This window comes from Thalia democratica, chromosome 3 (genome assembly GCF_965202585.1).
Source record: "Thalia democratica chromosome 3, ktThaDemo2.hap1.1, whole genome shotgun sequence".
Taxonomy (NCBI): Eukaryota; Metazoa; Chordata; class Thaliacea; order Salpida; family Salpidae; genus Thalia; species Thalia democratica.
Genome location: NC_139167.1, coordinates 72,323,877 through 72,351,027, shown reverse-complemented (window position 1 = coordinate 72,351,027; position 27,151 = coordinate 72,323,877).

The following is a 27,151-nucleotide window of genomic DNA, read 5'->3' as shown; positions in this document are numbered from 1 at the left end:
TGTTTAATTTTAAAAATAATAAAGACTTGGATTTTGAAAATAATTAACTAGCATATTAATCAAGAATGAAGTTGATATAAAGCACTCTACAGTCTACACCATAAACTAACTTCAATAACTGACTGTTTTCTAAGTTAACTAATTTAGTTTTTTTTTTGTTTTCTATTTAAAATAACCATGGCACCAAGTGTAAAAAAACATATTTTTAAATCATGTAATTGTTTGAACTTTCGCTTTTTATATTCTAAAATTCAAGTTACAACGAATACACTTATCTAGGAGTAGGAAACACTATTAATCTGCGGGCCGGATTAAAAAAAAATTACTTCTTTCGATTACTTTATTAGAGCATTCCGAAACAGTTATTTCTCAAATCAAATATACTGTTTCGGACGGATAATCCCTTTTTGTTTCTGTATCCGGCCGGATACTAATTAGAAGTTATTACCCGAATCCGGTCGGATACTAATTTTATGAATCTGGTTAAAAACTATTTCGAATCTATCATTGGCGTAGCGTGGTATTTTGGTCAGGGGGCGCACATTTTTTTTTCTCAAAAATCCCCTAAATAAAAGCTTTTGGACCGCAAATTTTTCGGGATCAATTTTCTCGGAATTTAAAAAATTACTAAAAATCTATCTCCTACTTCATTTTTAAAGCAATATTTTTCAAATTTTAGAAAATGTTCCTTACGTTACACGAAAAAAACTTAATTTATGAACTTGGATAATTAAAATAAATAACAATTTTATAAAAAAAAATTTAAAAAAAAAGTTTTTTTTTTTTCAAAAATAAAATTTTACTACAAATTTTTAAATTCACAAGTAATGTTTGTTTGTTATTGTATAAAGATTAAACTGTTAAAGTTTGAAGAAGATTGCTTGAAAAATGTAAGAGGAGATAGATTTTATACAAACTAGCCTTATTTCACTGTTTTAGTTTTCCCTTCCCATAGGTAACCTATTATGCGGCCCGAATTTGACTGGTCATATCTCAAAAAATAATTTGAATTTTTTAAAACAATAAAAAGCATCTTAAAGCTTAAAAAAAATTATATAAAATAAGATCAACTTCTAAAAAACATGGATTAACCCCCCCCCCTATGGCCTTAAACTACAAATAATAGTCAATTAAGTATAACAATTTATACCTCAAAATATTTTTCTCTGTGCAATTTCTAAATAATGTTCAATATCTATTTCATATAAACAAAAAAGTATTGTATTAAACTTAAAATATCTCATACTTTTAGTTCGTTGCAGCTTTTAATATATACTATCTTTATCTTTTATTTAATAATGTTAAATCTTCAGTATTAAAATTGAAAGTTTTAAATTTTTTGTAGAAGAAATCTAAAAATCTAGTTATTTTATTTGACTTGTTCATTTTTACTTATATAACAATATAAAACTGTAAAAATAAATCTTAACAAATGAAGAAAATCTGAAATATAAAAGAAATTAAAAATAAAAATTTCATACCACTTGAACTGCAGTCTTGAGTAATAGCAATATCTGGTGTTGGTCTGCTATTTTTCAATTCAAGCTTTTGAACTTGAGATAATTTTCCTATCTGACATATTTTTAGACTTGCAACATTCCATACAATATTACTATGCATATTTTTTAAAATAATAATATAAAAAATAATGAAAAAAAATGTTTACTTTTTCTTTAGTATTATAAAACATATTTTACAAAAAAAACATTAAACAATTAACTTTGAAGATATCAGGATTGCCTTGCCACTCTTTGAGTCAAAATAACTGTCCTGAGTTAGTTTTAAAATGTTATGTGTCATCATAAGCATTTTAAATTCTTTTAAAGAATTTTATTGTTTTTAAACTAATAGAAACTAGGCTTTATAACAAAGCTTTTAAAACCACTAAATCTACCCTGAGTTAAAAAAAACAAGTCTATCCTTAGTCAGCCTGAGCTAAAAAGTACTTAAAACATTCTGAGTTATCCTGATTTTTACTAAGTCATACTAAAGTTTTCTAAAATTTCATAAAATTCTGAGTTATCTTGAGTGTGCGGAAAGATTTTACTAAATATTTCTGATACAAAACTAAATGTTTCAAAGATAATTTTTTTAAGGTCAACTTTTTCAATACTTTCAAAAATTCACAAGAAATATAACTTTTTACTTGTTTTAAAATCAGTTATTCTAAGATCTTTAGGGAATAGCATTTTTTAAATACTAAAAACAGTTGGTAGAAAGAAAACTTTTTTAAATTCCATTTAAAATTTGATTTAAAACTAAACCAAATTTAAATTTAAAATTAATAAATTATGTCTTTTAGACTAAAAATTGATTGTAAAAATTCTGTTTTACAAGTTGCTATAAATTTATTCATGATGTGACTAAAAAAGTTTTTAAATAACTTGCTACAGTAGTTGATTAATTTTTAAACTTTATGGCTGATAAAATAACAAAGCTTGATTTGTTTCATATCTTAATAAAAAAAGAAACTACTTTTAATAAAAATTCTAAGTTTAGATAATTTAAACAATACCTTTTGTATAGTGAGATTAAAACTGTAATCACAGTATGAACTGTTTGTTTATTATTTTTTTTTATTATTTTTTTAAATTTTTTCTGTTTTTGTTATTTATCTTTTAAATTATGTTGTTAATATTTTTTATTCTTATTATCAATTTATTTTTTTATTAGCAGTTGTTTATTGCTATTCTTACTACAACTTGTTTATTTTTGAATCATTATCACTTTGAAACAGGTTTATCTTTATGGTTTGTTAACAAAATGTCAGCATTTGCCCTTGTAAAAAAAAATGTCATAAGGTTATACTACTGCGGTGCACTAACTAGTTGCGTACTGTTTGAGTCTAAATTCTTTTGAAGTTAATGAAGTTATAAAATTTTTCATTATGGAGTTTTTTTTTGCAATTACGCACCGAATCAGTATACCGGGTACTTTCTCTAACTTGTCACTTATTTGTATTAAAATATCGTTTTACTTTTTGAATACTAGAAAAACATAGTTGAAAAAAGGCAAGTTAAGCAGAAAAAATAAACAATAAAGGATAAAGATATTGTATTTTTATTTTAATTCTTTTTTTTGGGTGGCACGAATGCGCCAGCGTTCCACCCCACGCTACGCCCCTGGAATCTATTAAATTCGAAAATTTTTCAATTATGACATTTTAAGTTAATATTTATTGTGTATTTAGATTTCCATACGTATTATAACTTAAGGCAGAATTGATAATAAATTTATAATGCAAAAAATTAATCACTTAAAATTACTCCAGACAAACTTTGATTTGTTAATTGCATCATAAACGTTGTAAACTTTTTCAATTCTAAATTTTTATGAGGATATTGTATAACTGAAGTTCGTCGTCACACCAAACTTATTGTCAGCTGAATCTATGAAATTAGTTAATATCACTGATTGTTCTGTGTTTTTAGGTGTTGCAGAAAAAAATCTAGTTATTTTCACTAAAATGGGGAGAAAATAGTTTTAACTTTAACCTAAATACCTTAATTAGAGAGTATATTTCATGAGCAAAAGTACCCTTCCCATTATTTTAGTATTCAGTTTATTCATATATCTAAACAAGCTTACCATGAATGCAAAATCTTAAAACCAATCCTTATTGGAATATTGAGTAAAAGCTTTACACATTTTTTATTAAAAAATTGTTGAATTTGTGCTGTTGGTCCCATACGAATTTTAAAAACTTCTTAAAATTTGTTAAAATGTTAATTTAAGGATTTTAACTGAAATTGTTAATTACTTGTTGGGAAACAATATAAAGCTAATTTTCTTATTACTGATAAAAACAACTTAATTATTCAAAAAAATGTCATTATTTACACGCCAATTGTTTATAAATGTTATCGATATGGTAAATTGACAAATGTAGATATGTAAAATATCAGATTCAAAATAAAGCACTTTGCTTAGGGTAATTTGACAATAAAATGTTGTAACTCAGTTTAGATAGAATAAAATATTATGAAAAAATAATGTTTTTATCACTACACATAAATTAAAAAAGGTAAGATCTTTTTAAAGTCTAGCTCTTACGTAATATTTTGAAAATATTTGAAACAAAGTTTTATAAAATTTTTACAATGTTGACCTTTGCGGGCCCGTTACTTCTTTCGAAATGACTTCCAGTCATTTTCATCTGAAGGCCGGATTCCATCGAAATTTTAAAAACGTTTGGTGGCCGATCATTTTTAATCTGCTTTACGTTACCCACCCCTACCCTAATCCAGTGGTCTTCAGACTGTAAAAATTTATATTAGTTTGCATGAAAAATACTCCAAAATTTTAAAACTTACACCAGATATTCTGGTGTTCTGGATAAAAAGCTATAAAAAGGTCTTAATAGGGGTAGGGAGTGTAAGTACAGCCAAATTTTTTGGTCATATTTTATAATTGATATGAGTAAATATGACTCTTATGTGTTTTTGATTTAATAAAATTCGTAAGATAAATTATGCTGCCCAAACTACTAGTTTCAACCCCTAAAGTCACACATTTTTTTATTTTTGACTTAAACATAATAAAATAAATTACACATGCTTTAGACTTATAATTTATATTTTAAATAAAAGCTTATAATTATAGGCATTTATTTAAAAACAGCTGCTTTCGATGTATTATGACTGGTAGTTTTGTAACTTATACTAGTTATTATGGTAGAATTTTGGTGGCAACAAGCCGTAAAAGAGGAAACAAGGCCATAATTTATAACTTACAACTTGATATTCTGGAGTTGATGATGAAGAGCAAAAAAAAAAAAAATTAGGCGTTTTATTAAAAGTTTTGAAACTTGTAGCAGATTTTGCGAAAAAATTCAGAAAACCTAAACTTAGAGGGTGCACATAATTTGTTGATATGCGATTTGTGGTTCACAGGTTTTGTTAAGCTTGACGAAACTGCCCTAATTGATGGTCAGCTACACTTATGTAACCTTAGATCTAATTTAAGTAGATTCTTATATTTACAACATACTTTTTGCTGTACAAATACCAAAACTATTTAAATCAATTTGTCTATAAGATTTAAACAAATACTCTAAAATTAATACAGCTATATTTTTAAGCATGTTAAATTAGAAATAAAGTTGTAATTTCAAAAACTTACTTAATTGCTAATACTTAGTTCAGAGTAAATTTATAGAATTTATACATTGATATTGTGCAAGAATTTTAAAAAATCCTGAAATCAAAGCTTTAAAGTAGATGAAAAATTTTTTTATGTTGTTCAAGTTTTCTTTTAAATTAAAACAAGTGGGTCAAAATTAATATGAACTGAAAACAAAATGAATAATAATTTAAAAGTACACACAGATTGTATTAAAATTTTTTAAATTGTACAAACTTTTATTTACAACTAAGGTTTATTAATGTAAAGCAAAAGCTTTTTAATATGTTTTTCTACATGATATTTGTCTTTTAAATGGTTTCCAATACTAATTTAAATATATGCAACTTTAAAATAAAAACTCATAATATCAAGCAGGGGCGTAGCGTGGGGAGGGACGCTGGCGCATGCGTGCCACCCAAAAAAAGAAAAATGTAAAAAAAGAATGTAATATCTTTATCCTTTACAGTTTATTTTTTTGCGTAATTTGTCTTTTTTCAACTATGTTTATCTAATATTCAAAAAGTTAGACGAAATTTTGAATACCAATTAGTGACAAGTTAGGAAAGTACATGTTATTACTCAATATACTGATTCGGTGCGTAATTGCAAATGCGCACCGATGTTGATGAAAAACTCCATAAGGAAAAATTTTATAAGTTCATTAACTTTATAAGAATTTTGACTCAAACAGTACGCAATTAATATAGCGCACCGCTGTAGTATAACCTTATGGCAGATTATTTTTCTACAAATAAGCTTACAAAAATACGTCACGCTTAAAGAAAATTTAAACAATTTTACAAATTTTTTTTATGCTACATTGTTAAGACTACTGCTAGTTTTCCGAACTTTATTTTTGTAAACATACAAGATAAGCATGTCGGCCTATGAGAAATAAACTTTGTTTGTGATTTTTATTTTAAACAAGTACAATCAAGTAAATTAAACTTAAAAACTATACTTTTAACTATTTTACAAAGTTGTAATAAACTGTAATAACAGTTATAAAGTTGGTCTATTTTAACTTTTGCGTAACTTTATTAAAATTATGTGCAATGAGGTGTTGTTATCACTGTTGTATTGTATATTAAAGAGATTGATATTTTTTCGTAAATAAAACAGATACTTTCGTTTTATTGACTATATTAATTTTTAAAGATATAAAGTTTACTATAAGTTATAAAAACAATTTTTATTTAGTAAGTTTACATTTTTGCAAGTATAAGTAATTCTAATGAAATTTATACTTTTATTTAATTGTTTAATTTTGTAATATATAAATGTTTTTTAAAACAGTTAACGAACTTATTTTAATATATAAATTTATTTCAAATATATTACTTATAAAAAGTTTTTTTATAGCTTATTACAAAAGTTTTAATTTAGAGGTTTTTTGAGAAAAAAATTTGCGCACCCCCTGACCAAAGTACCACGCTACGCCACTGAAATTAAGTGTAAGTTCTAAACTTTCCGTACATTAAGCCTAAGGAATGTTTGTTTTGCTTTTTAATACAAAATTTACTAGTCTCGGACATCTCTTTGGCGCCTTTGTATTTTATCGTCACATGATTTGCTTAGATGACTCTGAGAGATTACAAAATTAAACATGCATTAAATTCATTTTATAGTATGATAATTCAAAATGAAATACATTAAAGTGTTTGTTTTTGTCTAATAACCTACATCAATAAAAATTTAATTGAATCATCAGCTATTAGGTTATAAGGTTTTTTGTTTTATAAGTTAAACAATTGGTAAAACTTTTTTTATTTATGGTAAAAAGACAAGTTGACATAAAGGCTAAATCATGCTAGTTCAAACACAAGACGAAAAGCTTTGAGTGATGTGAGATCCGGGTTTCGTTCACAGTAAAACTTGTTAGTCAGATGCAGCCAAAAAACTTGCTTTCATCAATTTAGAAACTATAATAATGTTTTTTAACAAAGCTAACATTTGCTGATATGATCAATTACGTCAGTTAATTATATCACCAAATAGTAGACTCGGGGTAAAAAAAAAACAATCTTTTATCAAGGTTGCCAAAAAGTCAGATAAATTATGAAAAGTCATAGAAAAATAAGAAAAATGACAAAAGTCAGGAAAAGTCAGAAAATATAATAAAAACATGCTCTTATTAAGAAAGTTTATTTTCACTGTAAACATCATTTTGCTAATATTATTTAAAAAAAAACTTTTGCTTTCACTTCATTTTTTTAAGGTCTACTAATTGAATGTTTAGATTTAATTAAAATATTCTATGAAATCAAGTGTGTAGATACTATGTGGTACCTATACAAGTGTTTCGCTTATAGTGCTGTACAGGGACGTAGCTAGCTCAAAAAAGTTACGAATCTTCAAAAGTTACAACATCTGAAATAACTCGTGATAATGTCCTAGCGGGAACACAGCATTTTTTACTACCTCTAATGTTATTGAATTTAATCTGAAAAAATGCAGTTATGTTAATACATCAAAAATGGAATGTTGAAGTATCAGTGATAATTGTATGTATTTGCAATATAGTTTGCTCCACATCCCTTATGACTTTTTATGTCTTGCCACTTATGTAAACCCAGAAAACATTCATTAAACGGTAGGAATTTTTGTATGTAATTTTAAATATTGGTACTTTCAATTGCAGCAAATTTGCAAAAAAAAAGTACCCAATATTTTTATGACGCCAATAACTTTACTTTGGGTAGTTTTGAAGCTTAAACCTATTAAACAAAACAAAATTGCTGTCTAGGCCTATGACAAATTCACTTTTTTAACTTTTCAAAATATGAAAATAATCATATCTGAAATAAAACAATAGAATAATACTAAACATTTCCCTATGTTAACAAAATTATAGAAATATATTTTGTGTAAGTTACAATTTTAAATTCAAACACAAATTAAACAAATGATTTTAAAAATTTTTCTTTTATAGTTTATTGATGAATTTAAGTCACAAAAAAATTTGAACTAATTATACATGGGTTATGTACTTCATAAAAACCTTCATAAAATTATGTATTTATAGTTTGAAATAAAGTTAACAGGGTGGCCATCAAACCTAGATGCTTATGGGAATCTTTGGATGTTATATAAAATCCTAGAATGACTTAAAATTCTGATCACTTATTTTTTCTAGAAAAGTAATAAGAAGACTTGCATAGAAAAAATTTATTAAATTATGAAAAATTAAAAGAAGTTTCAAAAAAATTTCAGCAGCCACCTTGGGTACAGGGAAGGTGTAGATCACTTTTATTACAAGTTGATGTCACTTTATAAATTTTAATCTAAACTATAAGTATCTTTATGCAGATTTTTTATACCAAAACAAATTTTTGATATGTAACATTAAAATAGGAGAGTTCAGTAGGTTTTAATTGTCATCTCTTTTTATTTTTAAAGTATTGAAAGGAATATTTCTTTAAAATTTTAGCAGGGTTGCCAAAACACCTGGAATCCAGAAACTTGACAGTTTAAATAAAAACTGGAAAAACCTTGAATTTTTGAAAATAAAAAATTGAAAAATCTGTAACTTTTAAACTACTTCTACATGTAAAATAATGAAACTTTGATAAAATATGATAACTTAAAGTCATCAGAAAAATATAAAAGAAAAATTTTAAAAGTCAATAGCTTAATTTGTGGTTGAATTTAAAATTGTAACTTACACAAAAAATATCAAGGTTGAAAACTAAATTTTCTTAATTTTGCTAACATAGTGAAAAGTTTAGTATTGTTTTTTTTCAGATACAATTATTTTCAGAATTAGAAAAATAAACAAAGTGAATTTATCATAAGCTTAGGCAGCAATTTAATTTGTTTACAAAGTTTAACCTTAAAAACTACCCAAAGTAAAGTTAATGACACCATCAAAATATTGGGTGCTTTTTTTTGCAAAATTGCACCAATTAAAAATACCAATACTTAAAACTACTCATAAAAAGTCCTACCCTTCATTAAAAATAAGTATAAAAATCACAATTTAACTTAAAAACACTTATACTGTTTTGAAAATCAAACGTTTAACGTAGTCAATAGTAACAACAAGTTTTGCAAATTTTTGTAATATGAAATTGTATGATTTTGATTTTGCCTTCATTAGAATCAATTTTGCATTGCAGCTTTTTACAAAACAAAGCTTTAATGCCCTAAATGTTACAATTTGGATGTATTTAATTCGTTTAATTTTTACGACAATAAAAATGATAAAGAGTAGATATACGTCAAAATTATCTGTCAGGAGTGCATAACTAAGTAAAAAGGAATACTAAAAGCTAATACAGCAGAGTCTTTTCAAGCTGAAATAAAAGCAAGTTTTTTTCGCACATAAGTATACATTTGTGTAGATTTGCAGAAACCTACCAAGCTACGTCCCTGGTGCTGTATACAAATAGTGCTTTGGAGGTTATATGATTTTTTCAAGCAAAAAAACAGTTGTTGTAACCTGTTTAAAAGAAAAAGAAAACTTTACATAATTTTAAGTCTTTGTTCGTGTATTTTTGAACCGGTTTTAATTAACAACTTGATCAAACATTCAGGAAAAGTCAGAAATTTTCTAGCTCGATATCTGTCAACCCTGGTTTATTGTTTGATGACTGTAGATATTTAGGTTACGACTGAGTAACGACTTTCATTAATAAAAAAATCCCGTATCTCAGTCTACAAAAAATTATAAAGTCAATACTTCTATTTAAGGCTGTAAGTTTGTTTAGATATAAAAGAAATTAGTCGTAGAACTTTTATTTTAAAACATTCAAATTTTAAGGTTTTAAATTGTTGAATCATTGTCTGTGGTTTGGAGCTAAGCCCTAAATTTTGTCTTATAAATTAGTTATTACGAGTGAAAGTCGCTTTTTACGAACGTCAAGCTTGTTTGTGTAAGTTTGTGTAAAATACCAATACTCGTCTTTCAAGTAGTAGTCTTAGATTAAGTTCCGTTTTTTAACATTTTACAACACAAAAATGTTTTGTAAAATTTTTCAGGTGTTGAAGTATTTCTTAAATAAACTAAAACAATCGGGAAATAACGGTTTTGTTTCTGTAAAAAGTAAGACAAGATATTCCGTTTATTAGAAAAAATATATAACTATACTTAATTTTCAAAATTTTGGATAAACGTCAACAAATTAGTTTTGTTTTAAACTTTTTCTATAACATTACAGCAAAAAAAAAACAATTTTTTTCTAGAATACAGAAGCTTTAATATTTTATTGTCTAAATATTATTCACATTAAATAGTCGTACTTTTTATCAACATTGTCTTAAAACTAGAATACGAGTAGCTTACATTTTTATAAAGCTACTTTAAACATATTTTAGATAAGAAGAAATTATAAAATATTGTGCAAAACACTGGTAATGTTAAAGGTACTACAATTATATATAACGAACATTTTGCAAAATTTCAGTTGTGTATGTTGACATAGTTCTAATACTTAATTAATAAATTTTACAAAAAAGCACATTTACCTGGAATAAAACTTAAAGTTTAAGGAAAAAACCTTGAAAATTCCTGTTAAAAAATCTTTTAAACAATAATTTGCTTAGAAATATAAAAAATGTACAGATTTTTGTGATATCTTGTGTTTAAAAAATTAAAGGTGTTAAAATGTCAATTTTGTGTCGTTTTAATTTTTTATTAAAGTTAAATTACATTATCATCAAAGTTTAAATCAAATTAACTTATTTTTTCACAAGGTGTTTTAAGACATTAAAAACAATTAAATGTTTAGAAAATTGTTATTAGTATTTTGAAATTATGAATTGATTAATTCTAAAATTCCTAGCAACGTGTAAACCAGGGTTTCCCAAACTTCTTTTTAAAGTGCCCCCCTTTTGCTCTTCATCTGCAACTCAAGAATATCTAATATAAGTTTCAAAATTTTAAAATTGTCCAAAATTTTAAAATTGCCCACTTTCGCCACTTTACTAATTATAGCCCTCAACTTACTAAAATCTCCTCAGGGGGTGATATTGCCTACTTTAGGAAACAATGATTTGTTTAAGTTTATGACTCAAAACAAAATAATTAAATTTATTTTCAGATTATTTACTAACTATTATTTAAAACTAAACTTTAATACTAGCCATATGATTTATTCTAAAGTAGTATCTTAACAGCTTTGAAAGTTATTAAAAATTGCAAAACTGACAACTTATTATAAGAATAAAAGAAAACTTTATAAAGTAACTTAAGTATTCAAAAACAAACTTAAAAATTTATGAAATAAAGCTAAACAGTTTTAGTTTATGAGAAATAACCTAAAAATTTATTCAAATTTAAATGTATGTTATAACTATAAAACATTATTAAACTATTTTATTCCCAACAGAAAAAAAAATTATTAAAATGTCACACCCTGGTGATTTTAAAAATAAAAAAACTATAAAAGAATCTATTGAACATCCTATGAAATTGAATAATAAAAATGAGCTGGGTATCATAACGTGGAACAAAAGCTCTAACTTTCAAAATAGAAGAAGTGATTCAATTGATTCCACTCTTTCAAATAACGAAAAATCTTACCAGTCTGAAATGATAAACTTGAATAGGAATAATTTTAGAGCAGACAAAATTTCATCAAAGAATAACAACTATAACTTTCCTATAGTTAATATTAGTGATGACTTTGACAAAAGGTATTGTCCTTCTTCTTCTGAAGTTAATGATCTTAGCAGAAAAAGTTCTCAAGCTGTAGGTCATCAAATTAGCACTATTCCCATGGGAGGGAGTATAAAGAATAGCGCGTACTACAGAATGCCATGGAACGGTGACATAAGACTAAAAGCTTTTCGGAAGAAACTAGATGAATCTTTGAAGCAAAATGGTTCAATTTCAAAGAAGAAAATTCTGCAACGTAAAGGGGTGTCAGTGCAAGTTCATCCGAACAAAAACTTGTATTACCAAATGTTGGGCAAAAAAGAAAAAGACGTAACAATCCAAAAGAAAAAAAGGGGATTACAATTGAAAATAGACAATCTAAACTCCAAGAATCAAAACAAAAATTTATTGTATGAAGTTTTAGATAAAAAGGTAAAAGATATTACAATAAAAAAGAGAAAAAGCGAGTTGCAGTGTAAAATCGAAAATCTGAAAATGAAGAATCAGCAGGATCAGAAAAAAAGTTATTTTACATACAAAGGAGTTAACACTAAAGCTGATTTCTCAGACATCGAGTCAAACAGTTCTAATCCTACCTGTATACATTCTAGGAGTCAAGGACCTGTAGAAAAAGCTAGCTTAGAAAAAGTAGGCAACTTAAAAAGTAGGCCTGTAGAAAAAGCAAGCAACTTACAAAGTGGTACAAGCGTGAACTACAGCGATAACTTACCTAAAAGCCAAAAACTGGAAATTGCACCCGCGTCAGGAAACGTTCAGGAAGACGCTACTTATAGCTCACTGAACTGTTATAAGGAAAGCAAGTTTTGTCCTGCCGAAATAGAGCTGCTGAACTACATTGATAATAGGTAAACTTGTTATTTGTATATTTCACTTCTTATGTTGTATATATGTATTAAAAACTGAATTATTTTCTAGCACTTCCACCGAACTCTCAGAAGAAACTACTTTACCTCCAGAAATTGAAGTACTGAACTTCATTGATAGGTAAATTTTTTGTTGGTTTTATACTTTATTTTGTACACTATTTTTTTTTAATTTAAATGATCTCTTAGCCTTTCACTGGAGTATTCACAGCAACTGAAATCGAAAAAAGGATTTTATGTCCAGAAGAATTCTTCTGAAACCTCGGGTAACAAGAAAAGCTGTCCTTTTATGTCGTATCTGTATAATTAAATGTAGTTTTTTTTTTTTATTTACATATGCTTTTTGGCAACTAGATTTACTTTTTCTTTAATATTTTATAAATTGGTTTTTATAGTAGTCTAAGTTTGAAACATGAGTCATTTAATATTAGTGGTTAACAAATGTATTGAAAAGTCTTTAATTACTTAATTATAACATTGAAATTTAAACAAATATTTGATAAGTTTTGTTTTAGAAGGTTAATAAGAATTACTAACAAAGAGCTTATATTTTATTTCTAATGTAATAAAAATTTGAGAATTATAAAATGATATTGATTTGTAATAAAATTCTGTCTAGATAGTTTAGTTGTATTTAAATTGAATTTTTACTGTTTATGCTGACCATAACAATACTTTTACTTATTTTAAGTCAAAATTAAGTAAATAATCACATAAGTAAAACTTATGATTTTTCATTGAAATTTTAAATTAGAATATATGCTAGCAACTATTTAAAACTATAAATAATCATGTAATTAATACTCAAACAAGTATAAACTTAATTGAAACTTTAGATTTGATATCAAGTGTTTCAATTTATACCAATAGTCTTTAGACCTTGAGTTTAATTGTTTATGATACTTTACAGACAAAATTTTACTCACGTTAGTGTTTTAAATTTAACTAACTTTGTTATTAACTATTTGCATTTCCCATTTATATTCTAGCAGTTTTGAAGTATATATTTAAAGGGTTAGTAAAAATTCTATAACTAAATTGAATGTGAATGTCGAGCACACATACATTTTGTTTATCATTTGAATATATGCTTTAGTGAATTCTTTAACTTTATTACTTGATAAATAATTGTATGAAACTTTAGTTTTCTGTCAGCCAGTATGTGAAGAGTTTAAAGTTTCGTAATTTGTTTCTACTGTAGTTATTAAGTGTTTTATTGCATACATCAAGCATGATAAAATAGTTTTAATCTGTTTGAATACAAATAGGAAATTAATATTAACAGAAAAATTAGTAGGAAAACTATTAACATACATATAATATAGTGTAAAATTTCTTTTACACAAACTTTTTTGTAAGCTTATACGCATGAAAAACATTATTTCAGCATTAACAGAATATGATTAGCAAGAAAGATTTTAAATATGTGTTAAATGTAAAAAGTATTTAAACTTTTATGGATTGGATAAGGATTTCATAAAATCATTTTTATATTCACATTCTTTCAAAAGGTTAAAGTATGTTGGCCATTCCTCATTACAAACTCATCTAGTGTAGTTTTTATTCTTCAGTCATTTACCTGTCATACCTTTGATTTAGTCAACAAAAATCTATAACATCTAATGCAAGTTTCAAAAATTAAACTTTTAAGAGTATTTAGTATAACTTTCGAATTTCATACTAACTTTACAATTTTTTATGCTTTTTTGTGACTACAGTAATCTCTTCCTAATCTACGCACTCGTTAAGTTACGCGCTATCGTTTGTTTTATCATTTTAAAATTTTCAAAAGGTTTAAAATATATATTTGAAGATTCTTCAAATTTTCTTCTAAAAAGCAAATAGCTATTACAGCACCAAAATAAATACATATTTACAACATAAAACTAGTTAGATAAATAAGTGATTAAAAGTGGGAAAGTCCCCAAACTGTTCCAAGTCAAATGCTTTATTAAAGCCAATGTTGTTGGTATATTTGATACCTCTTGTTTAGTTACGTAACTTCGTATAATTACTCACTTTTGCTATGGACGCAACATGCATATATTCTCGATTACTGAGTTTTGCGTAGATTAGTTGATGTTTCTTTACTAATTATCGATCTGAGTGAATTTTATCACTCCAATTTTTATTCTTTATTACAAACCAAGAACATCTATTGTAAGTTTCAAATCTTAATTAACTTATACCTCAGACGATTTTTTTGATCGTTATTACAAATCAATAATATTCTGTCAAAATTTGACAAATTGAAGTTTCAGGTTTATCTAGTGTTAGCTTAAAATCTCTCACTAATTATTTCCAAGACCTTTTTTATTCTTCGTTAGAAAATCTAGTGTAAGTTAGTTGTTTCCGTTCTACTATTTATCGCCCCCTTACTGCCCAATATTTTTAACGTTGCTTCCATTTTGCCCTCTTATCAAATCGCCTAAAAAAGGGGAAGTCCTTTTCTGACCTATAAATTAATGCAATGAACTTGAAGTTTAATTTAAAGTTAAAATATTGAATTTAATATTATGTCGCTTAGAGTTTACGATGAGACTACAATATGAAGTAGTATGTTTAATGAATCTAACTTAAAAACTAATACGAAGTGTTCAAAATTATTATTTTTTCTTCGTTATAAAGAACAAAATTAAAATTTACATTGTACAGTACATGGTGCATTGTACAGTTACGGTAAATTACTGATAGTTTAAAATAAATATAACAGAACCTTTTATTTGCTTGTTAAAGTAATGTCGTTAGTACTAAACGTTTTCAAAACTATAATTAATCTTTAATATACATCTTATTAATTCGACACTAAGGTTTGATCATACATCAGACAACAAGCTTTCGGTAAGATCAGGCTTTGACCTGGTAGACTTGCTTTGACCAGGTAGACTTTCTACGATGTTTTTTATGCATTTGAGTACAATAAAGAAATAAATATTGCAACATAATTTGGACTAAAACTGGGGTCGGCAGGCTGTGGTACTCGCGGCGCAAAATTCGAGTTAAAAACATCTTCAGTTTTAGTTTTTAACACATAAAATCTATTTAGATTTAGTTTCAATCAGTCTGATACATGAGTCAGTCGTAGTTTACATATATCTACAAAACTTATTATAGAAATATAAAATTGCTACTATTGTTTTGATAACTTACTATCTGTCTATTTAACTAACATTTTAACTTATTAGTTCAAGTACTTAATTATCACGCAGTACCAAAACAAACGACCCAAAATATTAATCTAGTAACTTTTTTTTTACAGTTATCGTTATTAATACCTTTTTTATAAGTCTTTTTATAACTTAAGCTAAGTACTTTCCTACTTAGTGTTTACTAATTTTTAACATGCAAATAATGTCAAATTTTTCAGCAAAATTAACTTAAATAGATAAAAAAAATATTTACTTGTATTGAAAAATAATCAGACTTACTTTAAAAACTTACGTTTAAGCTTTTCAGTAAGCTTTTTCTTTATCAAACAGGGCCGAATTAAGAGACAAGAAAGTTAATTAAAGTAATCTGAATACTTTAAAAACAATAAAAAAATACTTATTAAAATGAACAATTCTAATAAAGTACTAATACCATCATTATCATTGTGATTGCATAAGTACTAAATTACTTGGTTAGAATGTATTAGAAATTATTAAACTTTTTCAAAATAAGGAATTTATTTAAACTAGGTTCCAATTGTAGTAGAAAAGTTTTAAACTAGGTTAATTTTCATAAAAATACTAAAACTAAGTTAAAGTATTCTAGTTCTTGAAAAAAATTAATCTTATCTTAATAATTGACAACTCTTTTTAGTATTAAATAGAACAGAACTAGCTAGCGGGCCACAGAACTTTGTTTCGCAGGCCACGTCATTTAAAATTAAAAATAAGCTCGCAGGCCGCAGATTTACTCTTCTAGGGCTGCAGTTGGACTGCGGGCTACGTGTTGCTGACCCCTAGACTAAAAACTGCTATTTTTTGAGCAAGTTTAGAAAATTACGACGTATAAAGAATTAAAACAAACGAGAATTTAACTTTCTATTGATTTTCAAATAATTTTCAAGTTGACAAAAGTATCTAGGGAGGTATGAAAAATTATAACAAATAAAAAGTCAGGCTGTAAATATAATTACACCAAGCTTCAGGTAATAGTAATTATAGCAACTAAATTCTATTTTATTAAAAATTTCAAACTAAATTAAATGTTTCAGAACGATTGTAAACTCGTCATAACTATCAGGTTAGAACATTTCCCAAACTCATTTTTATTAACCGAAATTCACAAAAATACCAGCGACTTTTTTATAGCTCATTTCTTTTTATTATTTTGTTAATCCTTTTTTTTTCTAATAATTGCTGCCTAATAACAAAAAGAGCTGTTTAAAAAACTCTGTGTTAAACTGGCAGCAACCCTATAACTAATTTATACATGCAAAATTATTATAATGTTTCTCAAATGACAAAATAAATCAAGCGCTCAAAAAGTTAGGACTAAAGGTGTACGAAAAAAACATTTCAGTTACCGAGTCGCACATCACTTAGGCACCTTTTAACATCATAGCTAAAATAAAAATGTTGCAATTTTTCACTAAAATAGAAAGCAAGTCTAAGAGCAATGAATAAGTTACGTAACAATGTTTAACAGTTTACTAAAATTCAACTGACAAATTTTTTTAAGTTTCAAGTGTTTGTAACTAAGGAAATATATAAGTGAGCTAAAACATAGTTTTAATATACTAACTTTCACAACAGCTTCATAGAACTTAAAAATAAATTATCAATAAACTATTGTATTCGAAGTAACAAAATAATTAATACTTTAAGAAATTTGAAATTCCCGAAAAAAAAAAAACATTACATAACATTAAAGTAACAAACTTGCTTTTGTGATTTCCCTTCGAAAAAATGAACACTGATAATTGAAAGAAACTATAAACTTTTTAAAGAAAACGAAAAACATAAATAAAGTAGACTTGCAGTTTACAACTATTCTTCTTAACAGCTTATAACATACTTCAAAATGATAAAATGCAAGGTTTTAATTATTATAATAAGAAATACAATAAGAAATGTTAATAAATACTCTATTTTTTTTCAATTTGTTAAACAGTCGCGGTATTTCAATCGCTGTTTTGATTACGACCGAAGTAGATCGATTTTTATTCTTATGCGCTGTACTTGTGACGTCAAAATTCATCATGGCATTTTGCTTCTCTTGCAGCTAGTTTGGCTTAAAGTTCGCGAAGTTTTTGCTCTGATTCGCGCATACGCTCCTCACGAACTTTTCTATCGTTGTTACGTAAAAATACTTTTAAGTTAATGAAATTTCTGTACCCAATTGGGGTTAAATTAAAAAACATAAACATATCTTTCGAAGGTAATATATTAAAAAATAAGTCGAATTTAACTCTCTCACTATGGTTTAGATTGTTGATGCCGTTGTACCTACAAAAATTTTCGAATGTGTTAATTACAACTTTATTATCCTAAATCTTGTCTACTATGCCTAATGACGGTAGAAATCTCAAAACACTTTCTACTATTTCTATTTATCTAAAAGTTTCCATTAATACGTCAATGTACTGTGTATTGCTAATTTCACGATACTCAAACCATACCTTAAACTCGTATTGAGTTTTCTTAAGTATATCGCGCCTACTTTGTCTTTTGCTAACTTTAGCTCTAAACAAATCAATTTTAAGATTAAAATCTATAACTTCGTTACAGGCTTCTGTAATATGTTTGAGATGTCTTTGGGCTGATTTGATTACTTCGATGCGTCTATATCTAACCCATTTGAAATCTCTCGAGCCTGCTAGGAATTCTGGGTCATGTCCTCGCCAGCCATTAAGCAGTTATCTACGCGCTCTTTCCATAATATAAGTTGGTAGAGGTCGTTCTTTAGACTTTCGTTCTTTAGACCACATTAACCAACCTAATAAGTCTCTTTCTAAAAAGTTAATCTATTTTACCTTCAATTAAGTTTTCTGTAGGGTACTGGTTCGGGGGGACGATACTCGGGAAAATCAGAAATTAATAACAAGTATTTATCAATTTTTAATTCATTCAAGTCTCTAACAAGTTGGCTGCTACTAGGTCTAGAATAATCAATGTCCATATAACTTATTAGACTTCGTTTGTGCTAACTTAAAGCCTTTGAAAATACATAAACTAGTTTCGAGTTACCATCTACAAACGTAGAAATTAAAAAAGAGAAAGTAGCGGACTTAATTAAGGCGCGTGCTCAAATATCCAGTTTACCATGAACCGGTCACACAAAGTTGTTGCTTAAGTTACGCGAACCTTGCAATTAACTGACTTAACGCGCTATAACAATATCGGTGACGGTTACTTAAGCTAATGTTTAGAATTGACTTAGCTAAATAACTTAGCAAAGCCGATTTATGAAAACCAAATTAAACTTATACTATCATTTAAACTTATAGCATTGTTAGAATGCTTAAACTAATAGTATAAAGAAATCGAGTCTCAGAAACAAAATGCGTATTTACCAATTAATAAAAGCACGAAAAAACAAAATTAGACAGACTGCTAAAAACTCAGCACAAAATAAACGACTTTGACTAAAAAGTTAAGCTGAAAAACGGTCGGAAATACATAATTTTAAAATAAGACTTATCATAAACACATTGCGGCGGCTGTTAGCACAACACAACTCAAAGCCGCTAAAACTCTCGCGACTAAAGAGAACGACTAACCAGCCTCCGAAAGCCGCGCGCTATTTGAACTTAAGGTGTTTGAATAGTTTGAGAGAAAATAAAAAGAAAAAAAAGGAAGAAAGAAAGCCACTTTCAATTACAAAATATTATTAAGTGTTACATAGAGACAACTATTAAAGACTATAAAAAATTAAATTATAAAAATTTTTGGTCAAAGGAAAATTGTATAGAAAGACTTTTCAATAATTGAGCTAAACACTAAAGTTAATTAGTCATTTTCGATTCTTTTACGCTTTTAATAGTGTTCAAGTAAAATGCAAAGAATAATTTTACATAAGTTTATTTCTCCTATGACTCTTTTTCACGCGCTGATGAAATTTTTATTCAGCTTACCGCAGTTCAACTCAACAGTAGCCAGAAACTAAATAAAATCATTCGTGCATAAAACTTTGATTCTCACATTTGGTTCTCATATTGTACATTGTATTAGTACTAGGTGGGTTAAAATACGAATTTTAATGATACAAAACAAGTGAAATACGTTTTGTTATACTATATTTCACAACTTTGTAATAATTTTTTTGTTTATTAGAGATTTAAATTTTTTGTTACGTAAAAATAAATTACAAGGTTAAAAAATTTTTTTTTAAATACTTTCTTAAAATATATATATATATTTATATTTATTGTATACTTTCACATTATTAGTTGTTTAAGGGTTTTTATTAATTTTTCTTGTGCTTTTAGTTTTATTTTTTACCATAAAGTATTACATAAGTGTTAGTTAAAATATAAATCAGGTATGTTTTGACAGTTTAGTATAAACAATAAATAGATAAAAATGTAGTTTTACTATTATTGTAATAGACTTTAGTTTATTTATAAATCAGAAAACATAGAAAAACTGAGAACTTAGAAAATGTCAAATAGGATAATTAATTAGGATGAATAAATCATTAACTACTTCAAATTTCAAAATAATTAATTGCCATAATTGACAATTTTCCAAATGCAGCAGTATAAAACCTAAAATTTGTAGTTTAATTGTAATCAACATGCAGTTAGCAATTTAGCATAAAATAGTAAATTTTTCAACAGGTAAACTTATCAATTTTTAATATATGTTGACTTTGTTAAAGAAATTAAAATACACCTAATATTGATACCTCTTGACAGTTTTAAATTATGATAAAGTGTAATAGCTTTCCATTTTACAATAACCTTAACTTATGGTAGAACTCAATTATACTCAATCTCTTATAAAGGGTAAATAGTTTAAAATATTTTAATATTTTTTTAGTAATAAATACTGTACCATTACAATGGTATAAATTAATTACTAAAACCATTACAGAGTTAAAGTACACAAACTATTTTGGTCTTTAAATAAAATAGTAGATTAAAAGAAGTACAAATAACTCATAATAACCAATAAATTAGATATTTTTTTTTTAATTTTAATCTAAAAAATCTAAAAAGCTGAAAAAACCTGCATTAAAAAACTAATTTCAATATTTATCAACCAGTTTTATGTTTTAGTTTAAACTTAAGCCCATAAGAAAAAAAATAAATTTGATGAACTATTTTAAAGTTTCTTATAAAATATTTTACTCAAAGCTGTAATTTCTTACAGAAAATATTTCAACTTAACAAAAAAAAATCTAAAAATAAGTTTACTGAATTTAAAAAAACAGCTCTTTAGTATATTTCTAGTACATGCTGATTGTTCATGGTTTGATCATGTTAAAAAAAATTTCTATAAAATTGTAAATATTTTATAAAAAAGGAGTCAAGCGGTCATTGATTGTTTTAGAGACTAGAAATTCAAATTAAGTGTAATAAATTTTTGGATAGAACTAAATTTCTAAACTTATAAATCTGACTTCTGCTTCAAGTATTTCAGAACCTAAGTAACTTGAATTCCAACAAGTTTTTATTTTGTTCAAACATTACTGAAAACTCAGTATTATTTTTTTAAACATATGGCTTGCAAAACAAAATAAAAAAAAAATCGAAAAAGTATTTCAAAATGTTCATTTTAGTTAGCTTTCTTAAATATAATAAAATTTATATATATGATTAGAATTATTTGCTTTCCATAAAAAAAAAATTGTTTCATTTTACAATGGAAATGTAATACGCATCAAAATGTTACTTTGATAACTTTAAAAAAAAATATTTTAGCTTGTTTACTATAATATATGATTTCCTAATACACCTTTGAGTTATATGAAGCTCATTATGCCAAAAAATCTCTTAAATACCCCTGATGTATTTAAAAAAGTAAATTTTTAAACAAAAAATAGTTGCATTTTGACATTAAAAAAATTGTTAATTTTTAATAGAAGCTATACCACAGTAAACGAAAAATTAGAAATTTGAAAGAATAAAAGAATTTTAGTGACTTTGTTTATTTTATTGAAATATTATTTGACGTCAATTTAAAAACTATTACGAGTAGCTTTTGAACGTAAAAGGCAGAATGAAATAAACTACTTTATATTTAAGGCAAAATATTAAAACAAAACTACTTTTATAAAATTAAAAGCAAGTGAAATTACACAAAAGATAAACTTGCAGTTTAATTTATAAGTCTATAAAACTATTTACTGCTTGACCATTATGTAAAATAGTTTTAATTTGAGTTTGAAAATGTTATTAATACACAAAAAAGTTTGAATTTTACAAATAGAAACAGTTTTTAGTTGGTTTTGAACAGTTTTGTTTGTTTATTAGTTGATTAAATGTTGAAATAATGTTAAGTAAATTTTATGTAATAAATAGAATAATTAGACAAATTGAATTTTGACAGTTTTTAAAAATTGAAATTTTTATGTATAACTAGTTTTATTTTTATACTAAGAAGTTTTATGAAAAAGTTAAAAATTTTTTAGCTTTGTTAATTTATTAGTTTTTGAGTGTATAAACTAATGTTGAGACAACTGTTTGTTATAGATATTAGTGTTGCGGAAAATAGTTAAACTGGTTAAAAAAAAAACGTTTTAGCACTGAAAACATCTTAAATATCAAATTTAATCATGTAAAAAACGATTTAAAAATACTTTTGACAAAAATATACTGACTTAAATTAAACTCTAAAAACATGACAAATTTTTATAACATGCATACTTTACGAATTATAAGAGTTTCTGTATCTTTTTTCTATAATTTGTTTATATTTTTTGTAAAACTTCTTCAATTTAAACTTAGTAGTTAAATGTTAAATTTAATGAATTCTATATTTTGTTGCCTGAACACTTTTTAGTGCATGAAAAGTTAAAGGTTTAAAAACAACTTCAATTTTTTTTTCAATATTTTTTTCATAATTAAGTACTTAGGAAAAACTGATGTAAGTAATTAACTTATGACTTGACCTTTTTAGGGCTCTTTTTTTGACAGTTCAGTAGTTTTGCACGAGCAAATTTTTACTTTGCACTTTATTTTCACCCGTTGTTGAAATACTGGTGTAATTAGTTTCTTTAACATACAAATGTTTTACATTCATGTTAAACTGTTTTAATAAAAGTTAGAAGCTTTACGCTACTGTGTTAATATATTAGTTGTTACTTGTTACAATTAGTTTGATAGGGAATTCGAGTTATAATTACACCTGAGAACGTATTGATTGATGTTTCGAAATAGCTGTAAGATATTTTATAATGGTTTTTGATTAGCTTTTGTTAGGCATTAAATTGAAAAAGTAGAACAAAGCTCAAACGAAAGTTTACAAAAGTGTCTATTTAGTTTAAAAAAAATTTTAGAAGCTGTTTGCATTTTGATATATTATTTTAAAATTGTTTTAGTTGGTTTTGTTATATAATAACAAGGTGTTGTAGTAAGTTTGCAACGGGTTAATTAAAAACATCAACCAACTCTATTTTCCTTTATCTTCTATATTGTATAAATTTGTAAAGTATCAAAAAAAATTTAAAGATGTTTTTAAAATATTTTTACTATTTTTTGAAGTTATTTTCAATTTTAAGCTTAAAACAACTAATAACTTTCTTCACATTTTACATAGAGTTTGAAGTATAGTATACGGTTTATTGAACTACAAAAAAGCTTTTAAATTTTTTGTTCAAGGACCTATTGTACAAAAAAACCCTTTGGTTATCTAATTGTACACTTATTGGATATAATTTTTTATTTAACTTATTGACATTTAAGTTTTAATTTTTTTTTTTTGACTTTAATAAATTTATTGCTTTAGCATATAATTTATCGGTTATATTTTTAGTTTAAAATTATTTTTAAAAAATTCTTCAATTAAAAAATTTAAATATTAAAGAGTTGTTTTCCATATATTTAAAAAGTCTAGACTTGTTATAAGTCATATCCTTTAATTAGGTAGCTACATGTACCAAAAATTGTAATACTCAAGTATAATTAAAAGCTGAATATTGCTATCTAATGCTCACATTGAAACTGGTGTATTATGTTTTTTACGAAATATCGACAAATTTTAACGTATAAGATTGATAATTCCTAAATACTTATTAATAATCTGAGAAACTTGTTTTTACATATAATTGTTTTGAGACAAACTTTTTTTTCATAAGGCATACTTTTGAAGAAACTAAAAAAGTTATAGCCTCTCTAATAAGATGATAATACGCCAAAGATTTTTTTTTTGCTTTTCATCATCAACTCCAAAAGATCTATTGTAAGTTTAAAATTATGGCCTAAAGACCCCCCTGTGGCTCCTTTGCTGCTTGTAACTCTCTAGGTTTTTGTCATAGCCCCTAAGGAAACTGTACGGCCAATTTGGGCCCTGATTTAGAATATCACTTTAATAAAGTTATCTGGTACTTTTTTCCAGATATTAAACAATTTCGAAAAGTTATCTGCAGTTTAATTTTGAAGACTACTAGGTATTAATACTTTTTTTACCTAATAAGCATTATTATTTGTTATTTTAGTAGCTTTGTAGAGTTTTAACGACTTTGATTTTTTAAGAATCTTTTAAATGACGAAAGAAAAAAAAAGAATAGATAAAACACTAAAAGTCTGTAATTAAATAGAAATGATTAAGTCAGTTGAATGAAAATGAGTTGTGCAAACTGTTGTTATTAGTGTATTAAGTAAAATTTCTTAACTTGTTTCCCAAAAAAAAAACGTATAAGGATGTGTTTTCATAATTTTCAAACTGCTTAAACATGTTTTTAACTAAGCAAATATTCTGATTGCTCGTATTTTCTTTTTTTTTTTTGATTTAAAAGTATACTATCATACTTGTATGAAAATTAGAATAACATTACGATTTGTGTAAAAGCTTTAAATAGATTTTTTTTGCAATTTATATAGTTTTAATTGATTTCAATAACTATTATTTTTGATTCTGTTTTTCAAGCTTAGAAGAAATAATAGTTTTTACAATTAACTCTTAAAAAATCTATATTTCTTAGAGTGTTTTTTAAAACTTTAACATATTTACATTTAAATCCTAGATTGTTAAAGTAGTTCTAATTAAATTATTTGGTAACAAGTTTTCATCAATTATTAAATACAAAATTATAATGCCGATGTTTTTTTCTTTTTTTTTTTTTTCAATGAAATTTTAGGTTTTTTGTAGTGAAAACTATTTGTATAGAAAAATACTTTTTTATCTGTTTTATCTTGTATCTGTCATAAGTAGTGTTTAGGTAAAACCGCAAATTAATTGTCTCTTTATGATAGTCTATTTCTCCTACGACTCTTTTCAATCGTTTATCAAGTTACCTTCTCAAATTACCGTAATTTTACACGGTAGTAGCTGCAAGCTAAATGGAGTCATTGATGCATGAAGTGTTGATTCTCATTTTGTGTAAATGTACCAGTACTAAACACATATACTTAGTTAAATGATACAAATAAACAAAAAGTTGTGTCATTATGTTTATCAAAAGATTTAAGAACTAATAATAGTGTCTATATAAAAATGTTTTGTATACATATAAACTAGATATAGTAGTTAAATTATTTAAATTTTTAATTTAATTTATTAGTTGTTTTAGATTTTTTACTGCACTTGATTGAGCATACAAATTTAATTTATTTTAAAGCAAAATCACCACATAAATTAGTCAAAAAATAATTAAGTCAAACTATATTTTGTAAAATAAGAATGAAAATCAAAATAGGTGTTTAATTTTAAAAACAATAAACACTTGGATTTTAAAAACAATTAGCTAAGCATGCTAGTTAAGAATGAAATAGATATAAAGCACTCTACACCATAAACTAACTACAATAATTAAATTTTAAGTTAACTAATTTAGGTTTTTTTTGTATTCTATATAAGTTATCCATGACACCAAGAGTAATAAATAAAAATATATAAATACTTAAAATATTAAAAAATAATAATTAATATAATAAAAGTAATATTTTTTTTTAAATTAAATTATAATTTTTTTTGAATATTTTTTTATTTTTAAAATTAATTGAATAATTAATTAAAAAAAATTAAAATATTAAATTAAAATATTTTTAAAAATAAAAAAAAAATTTTTAAATAAGTAATATTAATACATAGTAAATATAAAAAAAAATATTTTTTAATATTAAATAAAAAAATAAAACTTATTTTAATAAATTTTAAAAATATTTTTTAGAAAAATAATTTTAAAAACAGGTAATTGTTTGAACTTTTGCTTTTTATATTCTTTGATACAAATTACAACGAATACCCTAATCTAGGAGTAGGCAACAATATTAATCAGCGGGTCGGATCAGAAAATACTACTTCCTTCGATTACTTCATTATAATTACTTAATTAGAGCATTTCGAAACTGTTATTTCCGAAATCAAATATACTGATTCGGACGGATACTACCTTTTTGTTTCTGTATCCGGCCGAATATTAATTACAAGTTATTACCCGAATCCGACTGCATACTAATTTTATGGATCTGGCTAAAAACTATTTCGAATCAATTTAATTCGAAAATTTTTCAATTATGACATTTTAAGTTATTGTTTATTGTGTATTTAGATTTTTATACTTATTATAACCCTGGGCAGAATTGATAATAATTTTATAATGAAATAAACTTATCACTTAAAATTACTCCAGACCTACTTTAACTTGTTAATATCATAAACATTGTAAACTTTTTCAATTCCAAAATTTCTATAGGGGTATTGTTTAACTGAAGTTTGTGGTCACACCAAACTTATTGTCAGCTGAATCTATGAAATTAGTTAATATCTATGATTGTCTTATTTTTAAGTGCTGCAAAATACTTCAAGTTATTCTCACTGAAATAAGGAGAAAACAGTTTTAACTTTAACCTAAATACCTTAATTAAAGAGTATATTTAATGAGCAAAAATACCCTTCCCATTTATTTAGTACTTAGTTTATTCATATGTCTAAACAAACTTACCATGAATGCAAAATCTTAGAACCAATCCTTATTGGAATATTTAGTAAAACCTTTACACTTTTCTTATTAAAAAATTGCTGAATTTGTTGCTGTTGGTCCAATACAAACTTTAAAATTTCTCAAAATTTGTTAAAATGTTATTTTAAGGATTTTAACTGAAAATATAATAGTTGTTAATTACTTATTGGGAAACAATATAAAGCTAATTTTTTTACTACTGATAAATACACTTAATAATTTTTCGAAAAAATGTTATTTTTTACACGTCAATTGTTTATAAATGTTATTGATATGGTAGATTGACAAATGTAGATATGTAAAATATCAGATTCAAAATAAAGCATTTTGCTTAGGGTAATTTGACAAAAAAAATGTTGCAACTGAATTTAGATAGAACAAAATATTAGTAACAATACTGTTTTTATCACTAATCTTAAATTTAAAAAAGTAACATCTTTTTAAAGTCTAGCTCTTACGTTTTATTTTAATAATACTTGGTACAAAGTTT